Source organism: Brienomyrus brachyistius, chromosome 2, assembly GCF_023856365.1.
Source record: "Brienomyrus brachyistius isolate T26 chromosome 2, BBRACH_0.4, whole genome shotgun sequence".
Taxonomy (NCBI): domain Eukaryota; kingdom Metazoa; phylum Chordata; class Actinopteri; order Osteoglossiformes; family Mormyridae; genus Brienomyrus; species Brienomyrus brachyistius.
Genome location: NC_064534.1, coordinates 38,509,526 through 38,536,487, shown reverse-complemented (window position 1 = coordinate 38,536,487; position 26,962 = coordinate 38,509,526). Strand labels below are relative to the sequence as shown.

The following is a 26,962-nucleotide window of genomic DNA, read 5'->3' as shown; positions in this document are numbered from 1 at the left end:
GGTCAGTTGAAGAGGAATAATATCAGTACTTTGTTTAAAACTGTGTGTAAAAAGCTGTCTCTTTATCATTAACAATAAGTTGTAAAACGTGAATGGGGAGTGACAGTCTTCAAGTTTGTGAGAAGATCGCGCCCTGGTGGAATAAAGGCACGGACAGCTTACAGCACCTAGAATTACCAGGAAGTATTTAGAGTAAAACGGTGTGTAAAAGCTGCCTTTATGAATGAGAGAAAAAAAAATATATATATAAAATAGTAAAATGGAAGGGGAGTGATAGATTTAAATAAATCGTGAAGTGGAGCGCCCCCTGTATAAAGTAAAAGTGAGAAAAGCTTACAGCACCTGGTATTCCCAGGTGGTCTCCCATCCAAGTACTAACCAGAACCTACCCTCCTTAGCTTCCGAGATCAGACGAGATCGGGCGTGTTCAGGGAGGTATGGCCGTAAGCGAGAGACGTGACCAAAAACAGCCCTTTTGCATTACACGCGTCTATACATGCCAGTTAGTCCCATTGGATCCTACTCCTGGTTTTTTTTTTTTTTATCTGACTCACACTGCAGCACCACCATCCAATCGGCAGCGCCGGACCCACACCAAACATTCACCAAACTACTCAGCCGGCAGCCTACCACAATTATTCCATTCTTTCCGCATCCGCACACTTCCTTCTTTTTAACTCCTTTTCACTACCGCACAGGTTAATCGCCGCACGTCCCCCGCCGGCAAACATTACTCCTTTGCCTACTGCATGCAGGCTTCTCTTAACGACCCTCTGTTATCAACTCCGCTAACAGCCACAAAATCTCCGCCGCACGAAGCCCACTGGTAGCTGCTGAATCACATGCTTCCCCAAAACGTCGCGCTGTCAGAACACTGGGAGCTACACACACCAACAAGTCCATACTGCAGGCTGCAGCCAGAACAATTTTCTACATTCAAACATCGACGGCCTCTTCTCTCTAAAAATTCACCAGACCGCTTCTACCAGCAGCAAAGAAGTTTCCATCCCTAATTCCTCTGTGATTCCCACTAACCTAAACATTAAGCTGGCATTGAAGGGTGTGAATTACCCCGGCCAATCTGTTCTTTTAAATACAGCTTTTAGCAAGTTTTGAAAGGAGAAGAGCAGAACTTGCTATGCCAATAATATCGAGTCTTCTGTGGCGAAGTGGTTTTTGCATAGAAAACAAAGCGGTCAGTTGAAGAGGAATAATATCAGTACTTTGTTTAAAACTTTGTGTAAAAAGCTGTCTCTTTATCATCAACAATAAGTTGTAAAACGTGAATGGGGAGTGACAGTCTTCAAGTTTGTGAGAAGATCGCGCCCTGGTGGAATAAAGGCACGAACAGCTTACAGCACCTAGAATTACCAGGAAGTATTTAGAGTAAAACGGTTTCTAAAAGCTGCCTTTATGAATGAGAGAAAAAAAAAATATATATATAAAATAGTAAAATGGAAGGGGAGTGATAGATTTAAATTAATCGTGAAGTGGAGCGCCCCCTGTATAAAGTAAAAGTGAGAAAAGCTTACAGCACCTGGTATTCCCAGGTGGTCTCCCATCCAAGTACTAACCAGACCCTACCCTGCTTAGCTTCCAAGATCAGACGAGATCAGGCGTGTTCAGGGTGGTATGGCCGTAAGCGAGAGATGCTACCGAAAACAGCCCTTATGCATTACACGCCTCTATACATGCCAGTTGGTCCCATTGGATACTACTAATGTTCTTTTTTTTTTTTTTATCTGACTCACACTGCAGCCCCACCATCCAATCGGCAGCGCCGGACCCACACCAAACATTCACCAAACAACTCAGCCGGCAGCCTACCACAATTATTCCATTCTTTCCGCATCCGCACACTTCCTTCTTTTTAACTCCTTTTCACTACCGCACAGGTTAATCGCCGCACGTCCCCCGCCGGCAAACATTACTCCTTTGCCTACTGCATGCAGGCTTCTCTTAACGACCCTCTGTTATCAACTCCGCTAACAGCCACAAAATCTCCGCCGCACGAAGCCCACTGGTAGCTGCTGAATCACATGCTTCCCCAAAACGTCGCGCTGTCAGAACACTGGGAGCTACACACACCAACAAGTCCATACTGCAGGCTGCAGCCAGAACAATTTTCTACATTCAAACATCGACGGCCTCTTCTCTCTAAAAATTCACCAGACCGCTTCTACCACCAGCAAAGAAGTTTCCATCCCTAATTCCTCTGTGATTCCCACTAACCTAAACATTAAGCTGGCATTGAAGGGTGTGAATTACCCCGGCCAATCTGTTCTTTTAAATACAGCTTTTAGCAAGTTTTGAAAGGAGAAGAGCAGAACTTGCTATGCCAATAATATCGAGTCTTCTGTGACGAAGTGGTTTTTGCATAGAAAACAAAGCGGTCAGTTGAAGAGGAATAATATCAGTACTTTGTTTAAAACTGTGTGTAAAAAGCTGTCTCTTTATCATTAACAATAAGTTGTAAAACGTGAATGGGGAGTGACAGTCTTCAAGTTTGTGAGAAGATCGCGCCCTGGTGGAATAAAGGCACGAACAGCTTACAGCACCTAGAATTACCAGGAAGTATTTAGAGTAAAACGGTGTGTAAAAGCTGCCTTTATGAATGAGAGAAAAAAAAATATATATATAAAATAGTAAAATGGAAGGGGAGTGATAGATTTAAATAAATCGTGAAGTGGAGCGCCCCCTGTATAAAGTAAAAGTGAGAAAAGTTTACAGCACCTGGTATTCCCAGGTGGTCTCCCATCCAAGTACTAACCAGAACCTACCCTCCTTAGCTTCCGAGATCAGACGAGATCGGGCGTGTTCAGGGTGGTATGGCCGTAAGCGAGAGACGTGACCAAAAACAGCCCTTTTGCATTACACGCGTCTATACATGCCAGTTAGTCCCATTGGATCCTACTCCTGGTTTTTTTTTTTTTTATCTGACTCACACTGCAGCACCACCATCCAATCGGCAGCGCCGGACCCACACCAAACATTCACCAAACTACTCAGCCGGCAGCCTACCACAATTATTCCATTCTTTCCGCATCCGCACACTTCCTTCTTTTTAACTCCTTTTCACTACCGCACAGGTTAATCGCCGCACGTCCCCCGCCGGCAAACATTACTCCTTTGCCTACTGCATGCAGGCTTCTCTTAACGACCCTCTGTTATCAACTCCGCTAACAGCCACAAAATCTCCGCCGCACGAAGCCCACTGGTAGCTGCTGAATCACATGCTTCCCCAAAACGTCGCGCTGTCAGAACACTGGGAGCTACACACACCAACAAGTCCATACTGCAGGCTGCAGCCAGAACAATTTTCTACATTCAAACATCGACGGCCTCTTCTCTCTAAAAATTCACCAGACCGCTTCTACCAGCAGCAAAGAAGTTTCCATCCCTAATTCCTCTGTGATTCCCACTAACCTAAACATTAAGCTGGCATTGAAGGGTGTGAATTACCCCGGCCAATCTGTTCTTTTAAATACAGCTTTTAGCAAGTTTTGAAAGGAGAAGAGCAGAACTTGCTATGCCAATAATATCGAGTCTTCTGTGGCGAAGTGGTTTTTGCATAGAAAACAAAGCGGTCAGTTGAAGAGGAATAATATCAGTACTTTGTTTAAAACTGTGTGTAAAAAGCTGTCTCTTTATCATTAACAATAAGTTGTAAAACGTGAATGGGGAGTGACATTCTTCAAGTTTGTGAGAAGATCGCGCCCTGGTGGAATAAAGGCACGAACAGCTTACAGCACCTAGAATTACCAGGAAGTATTTAGAGTAAAACGGTTTCTAAAAGCTGCCTTTATGAATGAGAGAAAAAAAAATATATATATATAAAATAGTAAAATGGAAGGGGAGTGATAGATTTAAATTAATCGTGAAGTGGAGCGCCCCCTGTATAAAGTAAAAGTGAGAAAAGCTTACAGCACCAGGTATTCCCAGGTGGTCTCCCATCCAAGTACTAACCAGACCCTACCCTGCTTAGCTTCCAAGACCAGACGAGATCAGGCGTGTTCAGGGTGGTATGGCCGTAAGCGAGAGATGCTACCAAAAACATCCCTTTTGCATTACACGCCTCTATACATGCCAGTTGGTCCCATTGGATCCTACAAATGTTCTTTTTTTTTTTTTATCTGACTCACACTGCAGCCCCACCATCCAATCGGCAGCGCCGGACCCACACCAAACATTCACCAAACTACTCAGCCGGCAGCCTACCACAATTATTCCATTCTTTCCGCATCCGCACACTTCCTTCTTTTTAACTCCTTTTCACTACCGCACAGGTTAATCGCCGCACGTCCCCCGCCGGCAAACATTACTCCTTTGCCTACTGCATGCAGGCTTCTCTTAACGACCCTCTGTTATCAACTCCGCTAACAGCCACAAAATCTCCGCCGCACGAAGCCCACTGGTAGCTGCTGAATCACATGCTTCCCCAAAACGTCGCGCTGTCAGAACACTGGGAGCTACACACACCAACAAGTCCATACTGCAAGCAGCAGCCAGAACAATTTTCTACATTAAAACATCGACGGCCTCTTCTCTCTAAAAATTCAGCAGACCGCTTCTACCACCAGCAAAGAAGTTTCCATCCCTAATTCCTCTGTGATTCCCACTAACCTAAACATTAAGCTGGCATTGAAGGGTGTGAATTACCCTGGCCAATCTGTTCTTTTAAATACAGCTTTTAGCAAGTTTTGAAAGGAGAAGAGCAGAACTTGCTATGCCAATAATATCGAGTCTTCTGTGGCGAAGTGGTTTTTGCATAGAAAACAAAGCGGTCAGTTGAAGAGGAATAATATCAGTACTTTGTTTAAAACTGTGTGTAAAAAGCTGTCTCTTTATCATCAACAATAAGTTGTAAAACGTGAATGGGGAGTGACAGTCTTCAAGTTTGTGAGAAGATCGCGCCCTGGTGGAATAAAGGCACGAACAGCTTACAGCACCTAGAATTACCAGGAAGTATTTAGAGTAAAACGGTTTCTAAAAGCTGCCTTTATGAATGAGAGAAAAAAAATATATATATATAAAATAGTAAAATGGAAGGGGAGTGATAGATTTAAATTAATCGTGAAGTGGAGCGCCCCCTGTATAAAGTAAAAGTGAGAAAAGCTTACAGCACCTGGTATTCCCAGGTGGTCTCCCATCCAAGTACTAACCAGACCCTACCCTGCTTAGCTTCCGAGATCAGACGAGATCAGGCGTGTTCAGGGTGGTATGGCCGTAAGCGAAAGATGCTACCGAAAACAGCCCTTTTGCATTACACGCCTCTATACATGCCAGTTGGTCCCATTGGATACTACTAATGTTCTTTTTTTTTTTTTTATCTGACTCACACTGCAGCCCCACCATCCAATCGGCAGCGCCGGACCCACACCAAACATTCACCAAACTACTCAGCCGGCAGCCTACCACAATTATTCCATTCTTTCCGCATCCGCACACTTCCTTCTTTTTAACTCCTTTTCACTACCGCACAGGTTAATCGCCGCACGTCCCCCCGCCGGCAAACATTACTCCTTTGCCTACTGCATGCAGGCTTCTCTTAACGACCCTCTGTTATCAACTCCGCTAACAGCCACAAAATCTCCGCCGCACGAAGCCCACTGGTAGCTGCTGAATCACATGCTTCCCCAAAACGTCGCGCTGTCAGAACACTGGGAGCTACACACACCAACAAGTCCATACTGCAGGCTGCAGCCAGAACAATTTTCTACATTCAAACATCGACGGCCTCTTCTCTCTAAAAATTCACCAGACCGCTTCTACCACCAGCAAAGAAGTTTCCATCCCTAATTCCTCTGTGATTCCCACTAACCTAAACATTAAGCTGGCATTGAAGGGTGTGAATTACCCCGGCCAATCTGTTCTTTTAAATACAGCTTTTAGCAAGTTTTGAAAGGAGAAGAGCAGAACTTGCTATGCCAATAATATCGAGTCTTCTGTGGCGAAGTGGTTTTTGCATAGAAAACAAAGCGGTCAGTTGAAGAGGAATAATATCAGTACTTTGTTTAAAACTGTGTGTAAAAAGCTGTCTCTTTATCATTAACAATAAGTTGTAAAACGTGAATGGGGAGTGACAGTCTTCAAGTTTGTGAGAAGATCGCGCCCTGGTGGAATAAAGGCACGAACAGCTTACAGCACCTAGAATTACCAGGAAGTATTTAGAGTAAAACGGTTTCTAAAAGCTGCCTTTATGAATGAGAGAAAAAAAAATATATATATAAAATAGTAAAATGGAAGGGGAGTGATAGATTTAAATTAATCGTGAAGTGGAGCGCCCCCTGTATAAAGTAAAAGTGAGAAAAGCTTACAGCACCTGGTATTCCCAGGTGGTCTCCCATCCAAGCACTAACCAGACCCTACCCTGCTTAGCTTCCAAGATCAGACAAGATCGGACGTGTTCAGGGTGGTATGGCCGTAAGCGAGAGATGCTACCAAAAACAGCCCTTTTGCATTACACGCGTCTATACATGCCAGTTAGTCCCATTGGATCCTACTCCTGTTTTTTTTTTTTTTATCTGACTCACACTGCAGCCCCACCATCCAATCGGCAGCGCCGGACCCACACCAAACATTCACCAAACTACTCAGCCGGCAGCCTACCACAATTATTCCATTCTTTCCGCATCCGCACACTTCCTTCTTTTTAACTCCTTTTCACTACCGCACAGGTTAATCGCCGCACGTCCCCCACCGGCAAACATTACTCCTTTGCCTACTGCATGTAGGCTTCTCTTAACGACCCTCTGTTATCAACTCCGCTAACAGCCACAAAATCTCTGCCGCACGAAGCCCACTGGTAGCTGCTGAATCACATGCTTCCCCAAAACGTCGCGCTGTCAGAACACTGGAAGCTACACACACCAACAAGACCATACTGCAGGCTGCAGCCAGAACAATTTTCTACATTCAAACATCGACAGCCTCTTCTCTCTAAAAATTCACCAGACCGCTTCTACCACCAGCAAAGAAGTTTCCATCCGTAATTCCTCCGTGATTCCCACTAACCTAAACATTAAGCTGGCATTGAAGGGTGTGAATTACCTCGGCCAATCTGTTCTTTTAAATACAGCTTTTAGCAAGTTTTGAAAGGAGAAGAGCAGAACTTGCTATGCCAATAATATCGAGTATTCTGTGGCGAAGTGGTTTTTGCATAGAAAACAAAGCGGTCAGTTGAAGAGGAATAATATCAGTACTTTGTTTAAAACTGTGTGTAAAAAGCTGTCTCTTTATCATTAACAATAAGTTGTAAAACGTGAATGGGGAGTGACAGTCTTCAAGTTTGTGAGAAGATCGCGCCCTGGTGGAATAAAGGCACGAACAGCTTACAGCACCTAGAATTACCAGGAAGTATTTAGAGTAAAACGGTTTCTAAAAGCTGCCTTTATGAATGACAGAAAAAAAAAATATATATATAAAATAGTAAAATGGAAGGGGAGTGATAGATTTAAATTAATCGTGAAGTGGAGCGCCCCCTGTATAAAGTAAAAGTGAGAAAAGCTTACAGCACCTGGTATTCCTAGGTGGTCTCCCATCCAAGTACTAACCAGACCCTACCCTGCTTAGCTTCCGAGATCAGACAAGATCAGGCGTGTTCAGGGTGGTATGGCCGTAAGCGTGAGATGCTACCAAAAACAGCCCTTTTGCATTACACGCCTCTATACATGCCAGTTGGTCCCATTGGATACTACTAATGTTCTTTTTTTTTTTTTTTTATCTGACTCACACTGCAGCCCCACCATCCAATCGGCAGCGCCGGACCCACACCAAACATTCACCAAACTACTCAGCCGGCAGCCTACCACAATTATTCCATTCTTTCCGCATCCGCACACTTCCTTCTTTTTAACTCCTTTTCACTACCGCACAGGTTAATCGCCGCACGTCCCCCGCCGGCAAACATTACTCTTTTGCCTACTGCATGCAGGCTTCTCTTAACGACCCTCTGTTATCAACTCCGCTAACAGCCACAAAATCTCCGCCGCACGAAGCCCACTGGTAGCTGCTGAATCACATGCTTCCCCAAAACGTCGCGCTGTAAGAACACTGGGAGCTACACACACCAACAAGTCCATACTGCAGGCTGCAGCCAGACCTATTTTCTACATTCAAACATCGACAGCCTCTTCTCTCTAAAAATTCACCAGACCGCTTCTACCACCAGTAAAGAAGTTTCCATCCCTAATTCCTCTGTGATTCCCACTAACCTAAACATTAAGCTGGCATTGAAGGGTGTGAATTACCCCGGCCAATCTGTTCTTTTAAATACAGCTTTTAGCAAGTTTTGAAAGGAGAAGAGCAGAACTTGCTATGCCAATAATATCGAGTCTTCTGTGGCGAAGTGCTTTTTGCATAGAAAACAAAGCGGTCAGTTGAAGAGGAATAATATCAGTACTTTGTTTAAAACTGTGTGTAAAAAGCTGTCTCTTTATCATTAACAATAAGTTGTAAAACGTGAATGGGGAGTGACAGTCTTCAAGTTTGTGAGAAGATCGCGCCCTGGTGGAATAAAGGCACGAACAGCTTACAGCACCTAGAATTACCAGGAAGTATTTAGAGTAAAACGGTTTCTAAAAGCTGCCTTTATGAATGAGAAAAAAAAAAAAATATATATATAAAATAGTAAAATGGAAGGGGAGTGATAGATTTAAATTAATCGTGAAGTGGAGCGCCCCCTGTATAAAGTAAAAGTGAGAAAAGCTTACAGCACCTGGTATTCCCATGTGGTCTCCCATCCAGGTACAAACCAGACCCTACCCTGCTTAGCTTCCGAGATCAGACAAGATCGGACGTGTTCAGGGTGGTATGGCCGTAAGCGAGAGATGCTACCAAAAACAGCCCTTTTGCATTACACGCCTCTATACATGCCAGTTAGTCCCATTGGATCCTACTCCTGGTTTTTTTTTTTTTTTTATCTGACTCACACTGCAGCCCCACCATCCAATCGGCAGCGCCGGACCCACACCAAACATTCACCAAACTACTCAGCCGGCAGCCTACCACAATTATTCCATTCTTTCCGCATCCGCACACTTCCTTCTTTTTAACTCCTTTTCACTACCGCACAGGTTAATCGCCGCACGTCCCCCGCCGGCAAACATTACTCCTTTGCCTACTGCATGTAGGCTTCTCTTAACGACCCTCTGTTATCAACTCCGCTAACAGCCACAAAATCTCTGCCGCACGAAGCCCACTGGTAGCTGCTGAATCACATGCTTCCCCAAAACGTCGCGCTGTCAGAACACTGGAAGCTACACACACCAACAAGTCCATACTGCAGGCTGCAGCCAGAACAATTTTCTACATTCAAACATCGACAGCCTCTTCTCTCTAAAAATTCACCAGACCGCTTCTACCACCAGCAAAGAAGTTTCCATCCGTAATTCCTCTGTGATTCCCACTAACCTAAACATTAAGCTGGCATTGAAGGGTGTGAATTACCTCGGCCAATCTGTTCTTTTAAATACAGCTTTTAGCAAGTTTTGAAAGGAGAAGAGCAGAACTTGCTATGCCAATAATATCGAGTCTTCTGTGGCGAAGTGGTTTTTGCATAGAAAACAAAGCGGTCAGTTGAAGAGGAATAATATCAGTACTTTGTTTAAAACTGTGTGTAAAAAGCTGTCTCTTTATCATTAACAATAAGTTGTAAAACGTGAATGGGGAGTGACAGTCTTCAAGTTTGTGAGAAGATCGCGCCCTGGTGGAATAAAGGCACGAACAGCTTACAGCACCTAGAATTACCAGGAAGTATTTAGAGTAAAACGGTTTCTAAAAGCTGCCTTTATGAATGAGAGAAAAAAATATATATATATATAAAATAGTAAAATGGAAGGGGAGTGATAGATTTAAATTAATCGTGAAGTGGAGCGCCCCCCGTTTAAAGTAAAAGTGAGAAAAGCTTACAGCACCTGGTATTCCCAGGCGGTCTCCCATCCAAGTACTAACCAGACCCTACCCTGCTTAGCTTCCGAGATCAGACGAGATCAGGCGTGTTCAGGGTGGTATGGCCGTAAGCGAGAGATACTACCAAAAACAGCCCTTTTGCATTACACGCCTCTATACATGCCAGTTAGTCCCATTGGATCCTACTCCTGGTTTTTTTTTTTTTTTATCTGACTCACACTGCAGACCCACCATCCAATCGGCAGCGCCGGACCCACACCAAACATTCACCAAACTACTCAGCCGGCAGCCTACCACAATTATTCCATTCTTTCCGCATCCGCACACTTCCTTCTTTTTAACTCCTTTTCACTACCGCACAGGTTAATCGCCGCACGTCCCCCGCCGGCAAACATTACTCCTTTGCCTACTGCATGCAGGCTTCTCTTAACGACCCTCTGTTATCAACTCCGCTAACAGCCACAAAATCTCCGCCGCACGAAGCCCACTGGTAGCTGCTGAATCACATGCTTCCCCAAAACGTCGCGCTGTCAGAACACTGGGAGCTACACACACCAACAAGTCCATACTGCAGGCTGCAGCCAGAACAATTTTCTACATTCAAATATCGACGGCCTCTTCTCTCTAAAAATTCACCAGACCGTTTCTACCACCAGCAAAGAAGTTTCCATCCCTAATTCCTCTGTGATTCCCACTAACCTAAACATTAAGCTGGCATTGAAGGGTGTGAATTACCCCGGCCAATCTGTTCTTTTAAATACAGCTTTTAGCAAGTTTTGAAAGGAGAAGAGCAGAACTTGCTATGCCAATAATATCGAGTCTTCTGTGGCGAAGTGCTTTTTGCATAGAAAACAAAGCGGTCAGTTGAAGAGGAATAATATCAGTACTTTGTTTAAAACTGTGTGTAAAAAGCTGTCTCTTTATCATTAACAATAAGTTGTAAAATGTGAATGGGGAGTGACAGTCTTCAAGTTTGTGAGAAGATCGCGCCCTGGTGGAATAAAGGCACGAACAGCTTACAGCACCTAGAATTACCAGGAAGTATTTAGAGTAAAACGGTTTCTAAAAGCTGCCTTTATGAATGAGAGAAAAAAAAATATATATATATAAAATAGTAAAATGGAAGGGGAGTGATAGATTTAAATTAATCGTGAAGTGGAGCGCCCCCTGTATAAAGTAAAAGTGAGAAAAGCTTACAGCACCTGGTATTCCCAGGAGGTCTCCCATCCAAGTACTAACCAGACCCTACCCTGCTTGGCTTCCGAGATCAGACGAGATCGGGCGTGTTCAGGGTGGTACGGCCGTGAGCGAGAAAAACTACCAAAAACAGCCCTTTTGCATTACACGCCTCTATACATGCCAGTTTGTCCCATTGGATCCTACTCCTGTTTTTTTTTTTTTTTATCTGACTCACACTGCAGCCCAACCATCCAATCGGCAGTGCCGGAACCACACCAAACATTCACCAAACTACTCAGCCGGCAGCCTACCACAATTATTCCATTCTTTCCGCATCCGCACACTTCCTTCTCTTTAACTCCTCTTCACTACCGCACAGGTTAATCGCCGCACGTCCCCCGCCGGCAAACATTACTCCTTTGCCTACCGCATGCAGGCTTCTCTTAATGACCTTCTGTTATCAACTCCACTAACAGCCACAAAATCTCCGCCGCACGAAGCCCACTGGTAGCTGCTGAATCACATGCTTCCCCAAAACGTCGCGCTGTCAGAACACTGGGAGCTACACACACTAACAAGTCCATACTGCAGGCTGCAGCCAGAACAATTTTCTACATTCAAACATTGACGGCCTCTTCTCTCTAAAAATTCACCAGACCGCTTCTACCACCAGCAAAGAAGTTTCCATCCCTAATTCCTCTGTGATTCCCACTAACCTAAACATTAAATACAGCTTTTAGCAAGTTTTGAAAGGAGAAGAGCAGAACTTGCTATGCCAATAATATCGAGTCTTCTGTGGCGAAGTGGTTTTTGCATAGAAAACAAAGCGGTCAGTTGAAGAGGAATAATATCAGTACTTTGTTTAAAACTGTGTGTAAAAAGCTGTCTCTTTATCATTAACAATAAGTTGTAAAACGTGAATGGGGAGTGACAGTCTTCAAGTTTGTGAGAAGATCGCGCCCTGGTGGAATAAAGGCACGAACAGCTTACAGCACCTAGAATTACCAGGAAGTATTTAGAGTAAAACGGTTTCTAAAAGCTGCCTTTATGAATGAGAGAAAAAAAAATATATATATATAAAATAGTAAAATGGAAGGGGAGTGATAGATTTAAATTAATCGTGAAGTGGAGCGCCCCCTGTATAAAGTAAAAGTGAGAAAAGCTTACAGCACCTGGTATTCCCAGGAGGTCTCCCATCCAAGTACTAACCAGACCCTAGCCTGCTTAGCTTCCGAGATCAGATGAGATCGGGCGTGTTCAGGGTGGTATGGCCATAAGCGAGAGACGCTACCAAAAACAGCCCTTTTGCATTACACGCCTCTATACATGCCAGTTGGGTCCCATTGGATCCTACTAATGTTTTTTTTTTTTTTTTTATCTGACTCACACTGCAGTCCCACCATCCAATCGGCAGCGCCGGACCCACACCAAACATTCACCAAACTACTCAGCCGGCAGCCTACCACAATTATTCCATTCTTTCCGCATCCGCACACTTCCTTCTTTTTAACTCCTTTTCACTACCGCACAGGTTAATCGCCGCACATCCCCCGCCGGCAAACATTACTCCTTTGCCTACTGCATGCAGGCTTCTCTTAACGACCCTCTGTTATCAACTCCGCTAACAGCCACAAAATCTCCGCCGCACGAAGCCCACTGGTAGCTGCTGAATCACATGCTTCCCCAAAACGTCACGCTGTCAGAACACTGGGAGCTACACACACCAACAAGTCCATACTGCAGGCTGCAGCCAGAACAATTTTCTACATTGAAACATCGACGGCCTCTTCTCTCTAAAAATTCACCAGACCGCTTCTACCACCAGCAAAGAAGTTTCCATCCCTAATTCCTCTGTGATTCCCACTAACCTAAACATTAAGCTGGCATTGAAGGGTGTGAATTACCCCGGCCAATCTGTTCTTTTAAATACAGCTTTTAGCAAGTTTTGAAAGGAGAAGAGCTGAACTTGCTATGCCAATAATATCGAGTCTTCTGTGGCGAAGTGGTTTTTGCATAGAAAACAAAGCGGTCAGTTGAAGAGGAATAATATCAGTACTTTGTTTAAAACTGTGTGTAAAAAGCTGTTTCTTTATCATTAACAATAAGTTGTAAAACGTGAATGGGGAGTGACAGTCTTCAAGTTTGTGAGAAGATCGTGCCCTGGTGGAATAAAGGCACGAACAGCTTACAGCACCTAGAATTACCAGGCAGTATTTAGAGTAAAACGTGTGTAAAAGCTGCCTTTATGAATGAGAGAAAAAAGAAATATATAAAATAGTAAAATGGAAGGGGAGTGATAGATTTAAATTAATCGTGAGGTGGAGTGCCCCCTGTATAAAGTAAAAGTGAGAAAAGCTTACAGCACTTGGTATTCCCAGGCAGTCTCCCATCCAAGTACTAACCAGACCCTACCCTGCTTGGCTTCAGCGATCAGATGAGATCAGGCGTGTTCAGGGTGGTATGGCCATAAGCGAGAAAAGCAAACAAAAACAGCCCTTTTGCATTACACGCCTCTATACATGCCAGTTAGTCCCATTGGATCCTACTCCTGGTTTTTTTTTTTTATCTGACTCACACTGCAGCACCACCATCCAATCGGCAGCGCCGCACCCACACCAAACATTCACCAAACTACTCAGCTGGCAGCCTACCACAATTATTCCATTCTTTCCGCTTCCGCACACTTCCTTCTCTTTAAGTCCTTTTCACTACCGAACAGGTTAATCGCCGCACGTCCCCCGCCGGCAAACATTACTCATTAGCCTACTGCATGTAGGCTTCTCTTAACGACCCTCTGTTATCAACTCCGCTAACAGCCACAAAATCTCCGCTGCACGAAGCCCACTGGTAGCTGCTGAATCACATGCTTCCCCAAAACGTCGCGCTGTCAGAACACTGGGAGCTACACACACCAACAAGTCCATACTGCAGGCTGCAGCCAGAACTATTTTCTACATTCAAACATCGACGGCCTCTTCTCTCTAAAAATTCACCAGACCGCTTCTACCACCAGCAAAGAAGTTTCCATCCCTAATTCCTCTGTGATTCCCACTAACCTAAACATTAAGCTGGCATTGAAGGGTGTGAATTACCCCGGCCAATCTGTTCTTTTAAATACAGCTTTTAGCAAGTTTTGAAAGGAGAAGAGCAGAACTTGCTATGCCAATAATATCGAGTCTTCTGTGGCGAAGTGGTTTTTGCATAGAAAACAAAGCGGTCAGTTGAAGAGGAATAATATCAGTACTTTGTTTAAAACTGTGTGTAAAAAGCTGTCTCTTTATCATTAACAATAAGTTGAAAAACGTGAATGGGGAGTGACAGTCTTCAAGTTTGTGAGAAGATCGCGCCCTGGTGGAATAAAGGCACGAACAGCTTACAGCACCTAGAATTACCAGGAAGTATTTAGAGTAAAACGGTTTCTAAAAGCTGCCTTTATGAATGAGAGAAAAAAAAAATATATATATAAAATAGTAAAATGGAAGGGGAGTGATAGATTTAAATTAATCGTGAAGTGGAGCGCCCCCTGTATAAAGTAAAAGTGAGAAAAGCTTACAGCACCTGGTATTCCCAGGAGGTCTCCCATCCAAGTACTAACCAGACCCTAGCCTGCTTAGCTTCCGAGATCAGATGAGATCGGGCGTGTTCAGGGTGGTATGGCCATAAGCGAGAGACGCTACCAAAAACAGCCCTTTTGCATTACACGCCTCTATACATGCCAGTTGGTCCCATTGGATCCTACTAATGTTTTTTTTTTTTTTTTTTATCTGACTCACACTGCAGTCCCACCATCCAATCGGCAGCGCCGGACCCACACCAAACATTCACCAAACTACTCAGCCGGCAGCCTACCACAATTATTCCATTCTTTCCGCATCCGCACACTTCCTTCTTTTTAACTCCTTTTCACTACCGCACAGGTTAATCGCCGCACATCCCCCGCCGGCAAACATTACTCCTTTGCCTACTGCATGCAGGCTTCTCTTAACGACCCTCTGTTATCAACTCCGCTAACAGCCACAAAATCTCCGCCGCACGAAGCCCACTGGTAGCTGCTGAATCACATGCTTCCCCAAAACGTCACGCTGTCAGAACACTGGGAGCTACACACACCAACAAGTCCATACTGCAGGCTGCAGCCAGAACAATTTTCTACATTGAAACATCGACGGCCTCTTCTCTCTAAAAATTCACCAGACCGCTTCTACCACCAGCAAAGAAGTTTCCATCCCTAATTCCTCTGTGATTCCCACTAACCTAAACATTAAGCTGGCATTGAAGGGTGTGAATTACCCCGGCCAATCTGTTCTTTTAAATACAGCTTTTAGCAAGTTTTGAAAGGAGAAGAGCTGAACTTGCTATGCCAATAATATCGAGTCTTCTGTGGCGAAGTGGTTTTTGCATAGAAAACAAAGCGGTCAGTTGAAGAGGAATAATATCAGTACTTTGTTTAAAACTGTGTGTAAAAAGCTGTTTCTTTATCATTAACAATAAGTTGTAAAACGTGAATGGGGAGTGACAGTCTTCAAGTTTGTGAGAAGATCGTGCCCTGGTGGAATAAAGGCACGAACAGCTTACAGCACCTAGAATTACCAGGCAGTATTTAGAGTAAAACGGTTTCTAAAAGCTGCCTTTATGAATGAGAGAAAAAAATATATATATATATAAAATAGTAAAATGGAAGGGGAGTGATAGATTTAAATTAATCGTGAGGTGGAGTGCCCCCTGTATAAAGTAAAAGTGAGAAAAGCTTACAGCACGTGGTATTCCCAGGCAGTCTCCCATCCAAGTACTAACCAGACCCTACCCTGCTTGGCTTCCGAGATCAGATGAGATCAGGCGTGTTCAGGGTGGTATGGCCGTAAGCGAGGGATGCTACCAAAAACAGCCCTTTTGCATTACACGCGTCTATACATGCCAGTTAGTCCCATTGGATCCTACTCCTGGTTTTTTTTTTTTATCTGACTCACACTGCAGCACCACCATCCAATCGGCAGCGCCGCACCCACACCAAACATTCACCAAACTACTCAGCCGGCAGCCTACCACAATTATTCCATTCTTTCCGCTTCCGCACACTTCCTTCTCTTTAAGTCCTTTTCACTACCGAACAGGTTAATCGCCGCACGTCCCCCGCCGGCAAACATTACTCATTAGCCTACTGCATGTAGGCTTCTCTTAACGACCCTCTGTTATCAACTCCGCTAACAGCCACAAAATCTCCGCTGCACGAAGCCCACTGGTAGCTGCTGAATCACATGCTTCCCCAAAACGTCGCGCTGTCAGAACACTGGGAGCTACACACACCAACAAGTCCATACTGCAGGCTGCAGCCAGAACTATTTTCTACATTCAAACATCGACGGCCTCTTCTCTCTAAAAATTCACCAGACCGCTTCTACCACCAGCAAAGAAGTTTCCATCCCTAATTCCTCTGTGATTCCCACTAACCTAAACATTAAGCTGGCATTGAAGGGTGTGAATTACCCCGGCCAATCTGTTCTTTTAAATACAGCTTTTAGCAAGTTTTGAAAGGAGAAGAGCAGAACTTGCTATGCCAATAATATCGAGTCTTCTGTGGCGAAGTGGTTTTTGCATAGAAAACAAAGCGGTGAGTTGAAGAGGAATAATATCAGTACTTTGCTTAAAACTGTGTGTAAAAAGCTGTCTCTTTATCATTAACAATAAGTTGTAAAACGTGAATGGGGAGTGACAGTCTTCAAGTTTGTGAGAAGATCGCGCCCTGGTGGAATAAAGGCACGAACAGCTTACAGCACCTAGAATTACCAGGAAGTATTTAGAGTAAAACGGTTTCTAAAAGCTGCCTTTAGGAATGAGAGAAAAAAAAAAATATATATATATAAAATAGTAAAATGGAAGGGGAGTGATAGATTTAAATTAATCGTGAAGTGGAGCACCCCCTGTATAAAGTAAAAGGGAGAAAGGCTTACAGCACCTGGTATTCCCAGGAGGTCTCCCATCCAAGTACTAACCAGACCCTACCCTGCTTGGCTTCCGAGATCAGACGAGATTGGGCGTGTTCAGGGTGGTATGGCCGTAAGCGAGAGACGCTACCAAAAACAGCCCTTTTGCATTACACGCCTCTATACATGCCAGTTGGTCCCATTGGATCCTACTCCTGGTTTTTTTTTTTTTTTTATCTGACTCACACTGCAGCCCCACCATCCAATCGGCAACGCCGGACCCACACCAAACATTCACCAAACTACTCAGCCGGCAGCCTACCACAATTATTCCATTCTTTCCGCATCCGCACACTTCCTTCTCTTTAACTCCTTTTCACTACCGCACAGGTTAATCGCCGCACGTCCCCCGCCGGCAAACATTACTCCTTTGCCTACTGCATGCAGGCTTCTCTTAACGACCCTCTGTTATCAACTCCGCTAACAGCCACAAAATCTCCGCCGCACGAAGCCCACTGGTAGCTGCTGAATCACATGCTTCCCCAAAACGTTGCGCTGTCAGAACACTGGGAGCTACACACACCAACAAGTCCATACTGCAGGCTGCAGCCAGAACAATTTTCTACATTCAAACATCGACGGCCTCTTCTCTCTAAAAATTCACCAGACCGCTTCTACCACCAGCAAAGAAGTTTCCATCCCTAATTCCTCTGTGATTCCCACTAACCTAAACATTAAGCTGGCATTGAAGGGAGTGAATTACCCCGGCCAATCTGTTCTTTTAAATACAGCTTTTAGCAAGTTTTGAAAGGAGAAGAGCAGAACTTGCTATGCCAATAATATCGAGTCTTCTGTGGCGAAGTGGTTTTTGTATAGAAAACAAAGCGGTCAGTTGAAGAGGAATAATATCAGTACTTTTTTTTAAAACTGTGTGTAAAAAGCTGTCTCTTATTCATTAACAATAAGTTGTAAAACGTGAATGGGGAGTGACAGTTTTCAAGTTTGTGAGAAGATCGCGCCCTGGTGGAATAAAGGCACGAAGAGCTTACAGCACCTAGAATTACCAGGCAGTATTTAGAGTAAAACGGTGTGTAAAAGCTGCCTTTATGAAAGAGAGAAAATAAAAATATATATATAAAATAGTAAAATGGAAGGGGAGTGATAGATTTAAATTAATCGTGAAGTGGAGCGCCCCCTGTATAAAGTAAAAGTGAGAAAAGCTTACAGCACCTGGTATTCCCAGGTGGTCTCCCATCCAAGTACTAACCAGACCCTACCCTGCTTAGCTTCCGAGATCAGACGAGATCGGGCGTGTTCAGGGTGGTATGGCCATAAGCGAGAGACGCTACCAAAAACAGCCCTTTTGCATTACACGCCTCTATACATGCCAGTTGGTCCCATTGGATCCTACTCCTGGTTTTTTTTTTTTTTTTATCTGACTCACACTGCAGCACCACCATCCAATCGGCAGCGCCGGACCCACACCAAACATTCACCAAACTACTCAGCCGGCAGCCTACCACAATTATTCCATTCTTTCCGCATCCGCACACTTCCTTCTCTTTAACTCCTTTTCACTACCGCACAGGTTAATCGCCGCACGTCCCCCGCCGGCAAACATTACTCATTTGCCTACCGCATGCAGGCTTCTCTTAACGACCCTCTGTAATCAACTCCGCTAACAGCCACAAAATCTCCGCCGCACGAAGCCTACTGGTAGCTGCTGAATCACATGCTTCCCCAAAACGTTGCGCTGTCAGAACACTGGGAGCTACACACACCAACAAGTCCATACTGCAGGCTGCAGCCAGAACAATTTTCTACATTCAAACATCGACGGCCTCTTCTCTCTAAAAATTCACCAGACCGCTTCTACCACCAGCAAAGAAGTTTCCATCCCTAATTCCTCTGTGATTCCCACTAACCTAAACATTAAGCTGGCATTGAAGGGTGTGAATTACCCCGGCCAATCTGTTCTTTTAAATACAGCTTTTAGCAAGTTTTGAAAGGAGAAGAGCAGAACTTGCTATGCCAATAATATCGAGTCTTCTGTGGCGAAGTGGTTTTTGCATAGAAAACAAAGCGGTCAGTTGAAGAGGAATAATATCAGTACTTTTTTTTAAAACTGTGTGTAAAAAGCTGTCTCTTATTCATTAACAATAAGTTGTAAAACGTGAATGGGGAGTGACAGTTTTCAAGTTTGTGAGAAGATCGCGCCCTGGTGGAATAAAGGCACGAAGAGCTTACAGCACCTAGAATTACCAGGCAGTATTTAGAGTAAAACGGTGTGTAAAAGCTGCCTTTATGAAAGAGAGAAAATAAAAATATATATATAAAATAGTAAAATGGAAGGGGAGTGATAGATTTAAATTAATCGTGAAGTGGAGCGCCCCCTGTATAAAGTAAAAGTGAGAAAAGCTTACAGCACCTGGTATTCCCAGGTGGTCTCCCATCCAAGTACTAACCAGACCCTACCCTGCTTAGCTTCCGAGATCAGACGAGATCGGGCGTGTTTAGGGTGGTATGGCCATAAGCGAGAGACGCTACCAAAAACAGCCCTTTTGCATTACACGCCTCTATACATGCCAGTTGGTCCCATTGGATCCTACTCCTGGTTTTTTTTTTTTTTTTATCTGACTCACACTGCAGCACCACCATCCAATCGGCAGCGCCGGACCCACACCAAACATTCACCAAACTACTCAGCCGGCAGCCTACCACAATTATTCCATTCTTTCCGCATCCGCACACTTCCTTCTCTTTAACTCCTTTTCACTACCGCACAGGTTAATCGCCGCACGTCCCCCGCCGGCAAACATTACTCATTTGCCTACCGCATGCAGGCTTCTCTTAACGACCCTCTGTAATCAACTCCGCTAACAGCCACAAAATCTCCGCCGCACGAAGCCCACTGGTAGCTGCTGAATCACATGCTTCCCCAAAACGTTGCGCTGTCAGAACACTGGGAGCTACACACACCAACAAGTCCATACTGCAGGCTGCAGCCAGAACAATTTTCTACATTCAAACATCGACGGCCTCTTCTCTCTAAAAATTCACCAGACCGCTTCTACCAGCAGCAAAGAAGTTTCCATCCCTAATTCCTCTGTGATTCCCACTAACCTAAACATTAAGCTGGCATTGAAGGGTGTGAATTACCCCGGCCAATCTGTTCTTTTAAATACAGCTTTTAGCAAGTTTTGAAAGGAGAAGAGCAGAACTTGCTATGCCAATAATATCGAGTCTTCTGTGGCGAAGTGGTTTTTGCATAGAAAACAAAGCGGTCAGTTGAAGAGGAATAATATCAGTACTTTTTTTTAAAACTGTGTGTAAAAAGCTGTCTCTTATTCATTAACAATAAGTTGTAAAACGTGAATGGGGAGTGACAGTTTTCAAGTTTGTGAGAAGATCGCGCCCTGGTGGAATAAAGGCACGAAGAGCTTACAGCACCTAGAATTACCAGGCAGTATTTAGAGTAAAACGGTGTGTAAAAGCTGCCTTTATGAAAGAGAGAAAATAAAAATATATATATAAAATAGTAAAATGGAAGGGGAGTGATAGATTTAAATTAATCGTGAAGTGGAGCGCCCCCTGTATAAAGTAAAAGTGAGAAAAGCTTACAGAACCTGCTACTCCCAGGTGGTCTCCCATCCAAGTACTAACCAGACCCTACCCTGCTTAGCTTCCAAGATCAGACGAGATCAGGCGTGTTCAGGGTGGTATGGCCATAAGCGAGAGACGCTACCAAAAACAGCCCTTTTGCATTACACGCCTCTATACATGCCAGTTGGTCCCATTGGATCCTACTCCTGGTTTTTTTTTTTTTTTTATCTGACTCACACTGCAGCCCCACCATCCAATCGGCAACGCCGGACCCACACCAAACATTCACCAAACTACTCAGCCGGCAGCCTACCACAATTATTCCATTCTTTCCGCATCCGCACACTTCCTTCTCTTTAACTCCTTTTCACTACCGCACAGGTTAATCGCCGCACGTCCCCCGCCGGCAAACATTACTCCTTTGCCTACTGCATGCAGGCTTCTCTTAACGACCCTCTGTTATCAACTCCGCTAACAGCCACAAAATCTCCGCCGCACGAAGCCCACTGGTAGCTGCTGAATCACATGCTTCCCCAAAACGTTGCGCTGTCAGAACACTGGGAGCTACACACACCAACAAGTCCATACTGCAGGCTGCAGCCAGAACAATTTTCTACATTCAAACATCGACGGCCTCTTCTCTCTAAAAATTCACCAGACCGCTTCTACCACCAGCAAAGAAGTTTCCATCCCTAATTCCTCTGTGATTCCCACTAACCTAAACATTAAGCTGGCATTGAAGGGAGTGAATTACCCCGGCCAATCTGTTCTTTTAAATACAGCTTTTAGCAAGTTTTGAAAGGAGAAGAGCAGAACTTGCTATGCCAATAATATCGAGTCTTCTGTGGCGAAGTGGTTTTTGTATAGAAAACAAAGCGGTCAGTTGAAGAGGAATAATATCAGTACTTTTTTTTAAAACTGTGTGTAAAAAGCTGTCTCTTATTCATTAACAATAAGTTGTAAAACGTGAATGGGGAGTGACAGTTTTCAAGTTTGTGAGAAGATCGCGCCCTGGTGGAATAAAGGCACGAAGAGCTTACAGCACCTAGAATTACCAGGCAGTATTTAGAGTAAAACGGTGTGTAAAAGCTGCCTTTATGAAAGAGAGAAAATAAAAATATATATATAAAATAGTAAAATGGAAGGGGAGTGATAGATTTAAATTAATCGTGAAGTGGAGCGCCCCCTGTATAAAGTAAAAGTGAGAAAAGCTTACAGCACCTGGTATTCCCAGGTGGTCTCCCATCCAAGTACTAACCAGACCCTACCCTGCTTAGCTTCCGAGATCAGACGAGATCGGGCGTGTTCAGGGTGGTATGGCCATAAGCGAGAGACGCTACCAAAAACAGCCCTTTTGCATTACACGCCTCTATACATGCCAGTTGGTCCCATTGGATCCTACTCCTGGTTTTTTTTTTTTTTTTATCTGACTCACACTGCAGCACCACCATCCAATCGGCAGCGCCGGACCCACACCAAACATTCACCAAACTACTCAGCCGGCAGCCTACCACAATTATTCCATTCTTTCCGCATCCGCACACTTCCTTCTCTTTAACTCCTTTTCACTACCGCACAGGTTAATCGCCGCACGTCCCCCGCCGGCAAACATTACTCATTTGCCTACCGCATGCAGGCTTCTCTTAACGACCCTCTGTAATCAACTCCGCTAACAGCCACAAAATCTCCGCCGCACGAAGCCTACTGGTAGCTGCTGAATCACATGCTTCCCCAAAACGTTGCGCTGTCAGAACACTGGGAGCTACACACACCAACAAGTCCATACTGCAGGCTGCAGCCAGAACAATTTTCTACATTCAAACATCGACGGCCTCTTCTCTCTAAAAATTCACCAGACCGCTTCTACCACCAGCAAAGAAGTTTCCATCCCTAATTCCTCTGTGATTCCCACTAACCTAAACATTAAGCTGGCATTGAAGGGTGTGAATTACCCCGGCCAATCTGTTCTTTTAAATACAGCTTTTAGCAAGTTTTGAAAGGAGAAGAGCAGAACTTGCTATGCCAATAATATCGAGTCTTCTGTGGCGAAGTGGTTTTTGCATAGAAAACAAAGCGGTCAGTTGAAGAGGAATAATATCAGTACTTTTTTTTAAAACTGTGTGTAAAAAGCTGTCTCTTATTCATTAACAATAAGTTGTAAAACGTGAATGGGGAGTGACAGTTTTCAAGTTTGTGAGAAGATCGCGCCCTGGTGGAATAAAGGCACGAAGAGCTTACAGCACCTAGAATTACCAGGCAGTATTTAGAGTAAAACGGTGTGTAAAAGCTGCCTTTATGAAAGAGAGAAAATAAAAATATATATATAAAATAGTAAAATGGAAGGGGAGTGATAGATTTAAATTAATCGTGAAGTGGAGCGCCCCCTGTATAAAGTAAAAGTGAGAAAAGCTTACAGCACCTGGTATTCCCAGGTGGTCTCCCATCCAAGTACTAACCAGACCCTACCCTGCTTAGCTTCCGAGATCAGACGAGATCGGGCGTGTTCAGGGTGGTATGGCCATAAGCGAGAGACGCTACCAAAAACAGCCCTTTTGCATTACACGCCTCTATACATGCCAGTTGGTCCCATTGGATCCTACTCCTGGTTTTTTTTTTTTTTTTTATCTGACTCACACTGCAGCACCACCATCCAATCGGCAGCGCCGGACCCACACCAAACATTCACCAAACTACTCAGCCGGCAGCCTACCACAATTATTCCATTCTTTCCGCATCCGCACACTTCCTTCTCTTTAACTCCTTTTCACTACCGCACAGGTTAATCGCCGCACGTCCCCCGCCGGCAAACATTACTCATTTGCCTACCGCATGCAGGCTTCTCTTAACGACCCTCTGTAATCAACTCCGCTAACAGCCACAAAATCTCCGCCGCACGAAGCCCACTGGTAGCTGCTGAATCACATGCTTCCCCAAAACGTTGCGCTGTCAGAACACTGGGAGCTACACACACCAACAAGTCCATACTGCAGGCTGCAGCCAGAACAATTTTCTACATTCAAACATCGACGGCCTCTTCTCTCTAAAAATTCACCAGACAGCTTCTACCAGCAGCAAAGAAGTTTCCATCCCTAATTCCTCTGTGATTCCCACTAACCTAAACATTAAGCTGGCATTGAAGGGTGTGAATTACCCCGGCCAATCTGTTCTTTTAAATACAGCTTTTAGCAAGTTTTGAAAGGAGAAGAGCAGAACTTGCTATGCCAATAATATCGAGTCTTCTGTGGCGAAGTGGTTTTTGCATAGAAAACAAAGCGGTCAGTTGAAGAGGAATAATATCAGTACTTTTTTTTAAAACTGTGTGTAAAAAGCTGTCTCTTATTCATTAACAATAAGTTGTAAAACGTGAATGGGGAGTGACAGTTTTCAAGTTTGTGAGAAGATCGCGCCCTGGTGGAATAAAGGCACGAAGAGCTTACAGCACCTAGAATTACCAGGCAGTATTTAGAGTAAAACGTGTGTAAAAGCTGCCTTTATGAATGAGAGAAAAAAGAAATATATAAAATAGTAAAACGGAAGGGGAGTGATAGATTTAAATTAATCGTGAGGTGGAGTGCCCCCTGTATAAAGTAAAAGTGAGAAAAGCTTTCAGCACGTGGTATTCCCAGGCAGCCTCCCATCCAAGTACTAACCAGACTCTACCCCGCTTAGCTTCCGAGATCAGACGAGATCAGGCGTGTTCAGGGTGGTATGGCCATAAGCGAGAGATGCTACCAAAAACAGCCCTTTAGCATTACACGCCTCTATACATGCCAGTTAGTCCCATTGGATCCTACTCCTGTTTTTTTTTTTTTTTATCTGACTCACACTGCAGCACCACCATCCAATCGGCAGTGCCGCACCCACACCAAACATTCACCAAACTACTCAGCCGGCAGCCTACCACAATTATTCCATTCTTTCCGCATCCGCACACTTCCTTCTCTTTAAGTCCTTTTCACTACCGCACAGGTTAATCGCCGCACGTCCCCCGCCGGCAAACATTACTCATTTGCCTAGCGCATGCAGGCTTCTCTAAACGACCCTCTGTTATCAACTCTGCTAACAGCCACAAAATCTCCGCCGCACGAAGCCCACTGGTAGCTGCTGAATCACATGCTTCCCCAAAACGTCGCGCTGTCAGAACACTGGGAGCTACACACACCAACAAGTCCATACTGCAGGCTGCAGCCAGAACAATTTTCTACATTCAAACATCGACGGCCTCTTCTCTCTAAAAATTCACCAGACCGCTTCTACCACCAACAAAGAAGTTTCCATCCCTAATTCCTCTGTGATTCCCACTAACCTAAACATTAAGCTGGCATTGAAGTGTGTGAATTACCATGGCCAACCTGCTCTTTTAAATACAGCTTTTAGCAAGTTTTGAAAGGAGGAGAAGAGCAGACCTTGCTATGCCAATAATATCGAGTCTTTTGTGGTGAAGTGGTTTTTGCATAGAAAACAAAGCGGTGAGTTGAAGAGGAATTATATCAGTACTTTGTTTAAAACTGTGTGTAAAAAGCTGTCTCTTTATCATTAACAATAAGTTGTAAAACGTGAATGGGGAGTGACAGTCTTCAAGTTTGTGAGAAGATCGCGCCCTGGTGGAATAAAGGCACGAACAGCTTACAGCACCTAGAATTACCAGGCAGTATTTAGAGTTAAACGGTGTGTAAAAGCTGCCTTTATGAATGAGAGAAAAAAAATATATATATAAAATAGTAAAACGTAAGGGGAGTGATAGATTTAAAATAATCGTGAAGTGGAGTGCCCCCTGTATAAAGTAAAAGTGAGAAAAGCTTACAGCACCTGTTATTTCCAAGTGGTCTCCCATCCAAGTACTAACCAGACCCTACCCTGATTGGCTTCCGAGATCGGATGAGATCAGACGTGTTCAGGCTGGCATGGCCATAAGCGAGAGACGTTACCAAAAACAGCCCTTTTGCATTACACGCCTCTTTACATGCCAGTTGGTCCCATTGGATCCTACTAATGTTTTTTTTTTTTTTTTTATCTGACTCACACTGCAGCCCCACCATCCAATCGGCAGCGCCGGACCCACACCAAACATTCACCAAACTACTCAGCCGGCAGCCTACCACAATTATTCCATTCTTTCCGCATCCGCACACTTCCTTCTCTTTAACTCCTTTTCACTACCGCACAGGTTAATCGCCGCACGTCCCCCGCCGGCAAACATTACTCCTTTGCCTACTGCATGCAGGCTTCTCTTAACGACCCTCTGTTATCAACTCCGCTAACAGCCACAAAATCTCCGCCGCACGAAGCCCACTGGTAGCTGCTGAATCACATGCTTCCCCAAAACGTCGCGCTGTCAGAACACTGGGAGCTACACACACCAACAAGTCCATACTGCAGGCTGCAGCCAGAACAATTTTCTACATTCAAACATCGACGGCCTCTTCTCTCTAAAAATTCACCAGACCGCTTCTACCACCAGCAAAGAAGTTTCCATCCCTAATTCCTCTGTGATTCCCACTAACCTAAACATTAAGCTGGCATTGAAGTGTGTGAATTACCATGGCCAACCTGCTCTTTTAAATACAGCTTTTAGCAAGTTTTGAAAGGAGGAGAAGAGCAGACCTTGCTATGCCAATAATATCGAGTCTTTTGTGGTGAAGTGGTTATTGCATATAAAACAAAGCGGTGAGTTGAAGAGGAATTATATCAGTACTTTGTTTAAAACTGTGTGTAAAAAGCTGTCTCTTTATCATTAACAATAAGTTGTAAAACGTGAATGGGGAGTGACAGTCTTCAAGTTTGTGAGAAGATCGCGCCCTGGTAGAATAAAGGCACGAACAGCTTACAGCACCTAGAATTACCAGGCAGTATTTAGAGTAAAACGGTGTGTAACAGCTGCCTTTATGAATGAGAGAAAAAAAATATATATATATAAAATAGTAAAACGTAAGGGGAGTGATAGATTTAAATTAATCGTGAAGGGGAGTGCCCCCTGTATAAAGTAAAAGTGAGAAAAGCTTACAGCACCTGGTATTCCCAAGAGGTCTCCCATCCAAGTACTAACCAGACCCTACCCTGCTTGGCTTCCGAGATCGGATGAGATCGGGCGTGTTCAGGGTGGTATGGCTATAAGCGAGAGACGCTACCAAAAACAGCCCTTTTGCATTACACGCGTCTATACATGCCAGTTAGTCCCATTGGATCCTACTCCTGTTTTTTTTTTTTTTATCTGACTCACACTGCAGCCCCCACCATCCAATCGGCAGCGCCGGACCCACACCAAACATTCACCAAACTACTCAGCCGGCAGCCTACCACAATTATTCCATTCTTTCCGCATCCGCACACTTCCTTCTTTTTAACTCCTT

General features: G+C 44.3%; 20 non-coding genes and 3 pseudogenes across 20 annotated transcripts; all 23 read right to left on the bottom strand.

The window, feature by feature from the left end:
- Positions 1-330: 330 nt before the first annotated feature.
- LOC125736209 (5S ribosomal RNA) lies at positions 331-449 on the bottom strand. Its single transcript, XR_007395493.1, has one exon. It is a non-coding gene; the product is annotated as a 5S ribosomal RNA (ribosomal RNA).
- A 1,076-nt stretch (positions 450-1,525) lies between these two features.
- Positions 1,526-1,644, bottom strand: LOC125734554 (5S ribosomal RNA). Its single transcript, XR_007393862.1, has one exon. It is a non-coding gene; the product is annotated as a 5S ribosomal RNA (ribosomal RNA).
- A 1,077-nt stretch (positions 1,645-2,721) lies between these two features.
- Positions 2,722-2,840, bottom strand: LOC125737025 (5S ribosomal RNA). The gene has a single exon (XR_007396292.1). It is a non-coding gene; the product is annotated as a 5S ribosomal RNA (ribosomal RNA).
- A 1,077-nt stretch (positions 2,841-3,917) lies between these two features.
- LOC125735866 (5S ribosomal RNA) lies at positions 3,918-4,036 on the bottom strand. The gene has a single exon (XR_007395151.1). It is a non-coding gene; the product is annotated as a 5S ribosomal RNA (ribosomal RNA).
- A 1,077-nt stretch (positions 4,037-5,113) lies between these two features.
- On the bottom strand, positions 5,114-5,232 carry LOC125733197 (5S ribosomal RNA). The gene has a single exon (XR_007392551.1). It is a non-coding gene; the product is annotated as a 5S ribosomal RNA (ribosomal RNA).
- A 1,078-nt stretch (positions 5,233-6,310) lies between these two features.
- On the bottom strand, positions 6,311-6,429 carry LOC125731007 (5S ribosomal RNA). The gene has a single exon (XR_007391297.1). It is a non-coding gene; the product is annotated as a 5S ribosomal RNA (ribosomal RNA).
- A 1,075-nt stretch (positions 6,430-7,504) lies between these two features.
- Positions 7,505-7,623, bottom strand: LOC125735941 (5S ribosomal RNA). The gene has a single exon (XR_007395226.1). It is a non-coding gene; the product is annotated as a 5S ribosomal RNA (ribosomal RNA).
- Positions 7,624-8,704: 1,081 nt separating this feature from the next.
- Positions 8,705-8,823, bottom strand: LOC125736627 (5S ribosomal RNA). The gene has a single exon (XR_007395902.1). It is a non-coding gene; the product is annotated as a 5S ribosomal RNA (ribosomal RNA).
- Positions 8,824-9,902: 1,079 nt separating this feature from the next.
- Positions 9,903-10,021, bottom strand: LOC125733329 (5S ribosomal RNA). The gene has a single exon (XR_007392676.1). It is a non-coding gene; the product is annotated as a 5S ribosomal RNA (ribosomal RNA).
- Positions 10,022-11,099: 1,078 nt separating this feature from the next.
- LOC125735755 (5S ribosomal RNA) lies at positions 11,100-11,218 on the bottom strand. Its single transcript, XR_007395045.1, has one exon. It is a non-coding gene; the product is annotated as a 5S ribosomal RNA (ribosomal RNA).
- Positions 11,219-12,248: 1,030 nt separating this feature from the next.
- LOC125733928 (5S ribosomal RNA) lies at positions 12,249-12,367 on the bottom strand. The gene has a single exon (XR_007393260.1). It is a non-coding gene; the product is annotated as a 5S ribosomal RNA (ribosomal RNA).
- Positions 12,368-13,441: 1,074 nt separating this feature from the next.
- On the bottom strand, positions 13,442-13,560 carry LOC125731643 (5S ribosomal RNA; annotated as a pseudogene).
- A 1,074-nt stretch (positions 13,561-14,634) lies between these two features.
- Positions 14,635-14,753, bottom strand: LOC125733927 (5S ribosomal RNA). The gene has a single exon (XR_007393259.1). It is a non-coding gene; the product is annotated as a 5S ribosomal RNA (ribosomal RNA).
- Positions 14,754-15,833: 1,080 nt separating this feature from the next.
- On the bottom strand, positions 15,834-15,952 carry LOC125737174 (5S ribosomal RNA). Its single transcript, XR_007396440.1, has one exon. It is a non-coding gene; the product is annotated as a 5S ribosomal RNA (ribosomal RNA).
- A 1,077-nt stretch (positions 15,953-17,029) lies between these two features.
- On the bottom strand, positions 17,030-17,148 carry LOC125734993 (5S ribosomal RNA). The gene has a single exon (XR_007394294.1). It is a non-coding gene; the product is annotated as a 5S ribosomal RNA (ribosomal RNA).
- Positions 17,149-18,227: 1,079 nt separating this feature from the next.
- LOC125732484 (5S ribosomal RNA) lies at positions 18,228-18,346 on the bottom strand. Its single transcript, XR_007391863.1, has one exon. It is a non-coding gene; the product is annotated as a 5S ribosomal RNA (ribosomal RNA).
- A 1,079-nt stretch (positions 18,347-19,425) lies between these two features.
- LOC125734188 (5S ribosomal RNA) lies at positions 19,426-19,544 on the bottom strand. The gene has a single exon (XR_007393512.1). It is a non-coding gene; the product is annotated as a 5S ribosomal RNA (ribosomal RNA).
- A 1,079-nt stretch (positions 19,545-20,623) lies between these two features.
- LOC125731313 (5S ribosomal RNA) lies at positions 20,624-20,742 on the bottom strand. The gene has a single exon (XR_007391598.1). It is a non-coding gene; the product is annotated as a 5S ribosomal RNA (ribosomal RNA).
- A 1,079-nt stretch (positions 20,743-21,821) lies between these two features.
- On the bottom strand, positions 21,822-21,940 carry LOC125732482 (5S ribosomal RNA). The gene has a single exon (XR_007391861.1). It is a non-coding gene; the product is annotated as a 5S ribosomal RNA (ribosomal RNA).
- A 1,079-nt stretch (positions 21,941-23,019) lies between these two features.
- Positions 23,020-23,138, bottom strand: LOC125732481 (5S ribosomal RNA). The gene has a single exon (XR_007391860.1). It is a non-coding gene; the product is annotated as a 5S ribosomal RNA (ribosomal RNA).
- Positions 23,139-24,213: 1,075 nt separating this feature from the next.
- On the bottom strand, positions 24,214-24,332 carry LOC125731999 (5S ribosomal RNA; annotated as a pseudogene).
- Positions 24,333-25,409: 1,077 nt separating this feature from the next.
- Positions 25,410-25,528, bottom strand: LOC125731980 (5S ribosomal RNA; annotated as a pseudogene).
- Positions 25,529-26,609: 1,081 nt separating this feature from the next.
- LOC125733306 (5S ribosomal RNA) lies at positions 26,610-26,728 on the bottom strand. The gene has a single exon (XR_007392654.1). It is a non-coding gene; the product is annotated as a 5S ribosomal RNA (ribosomal RNA).
- Between the last annotated feature and the right edge of the window lie 234 nt (positions 26,729-26,962).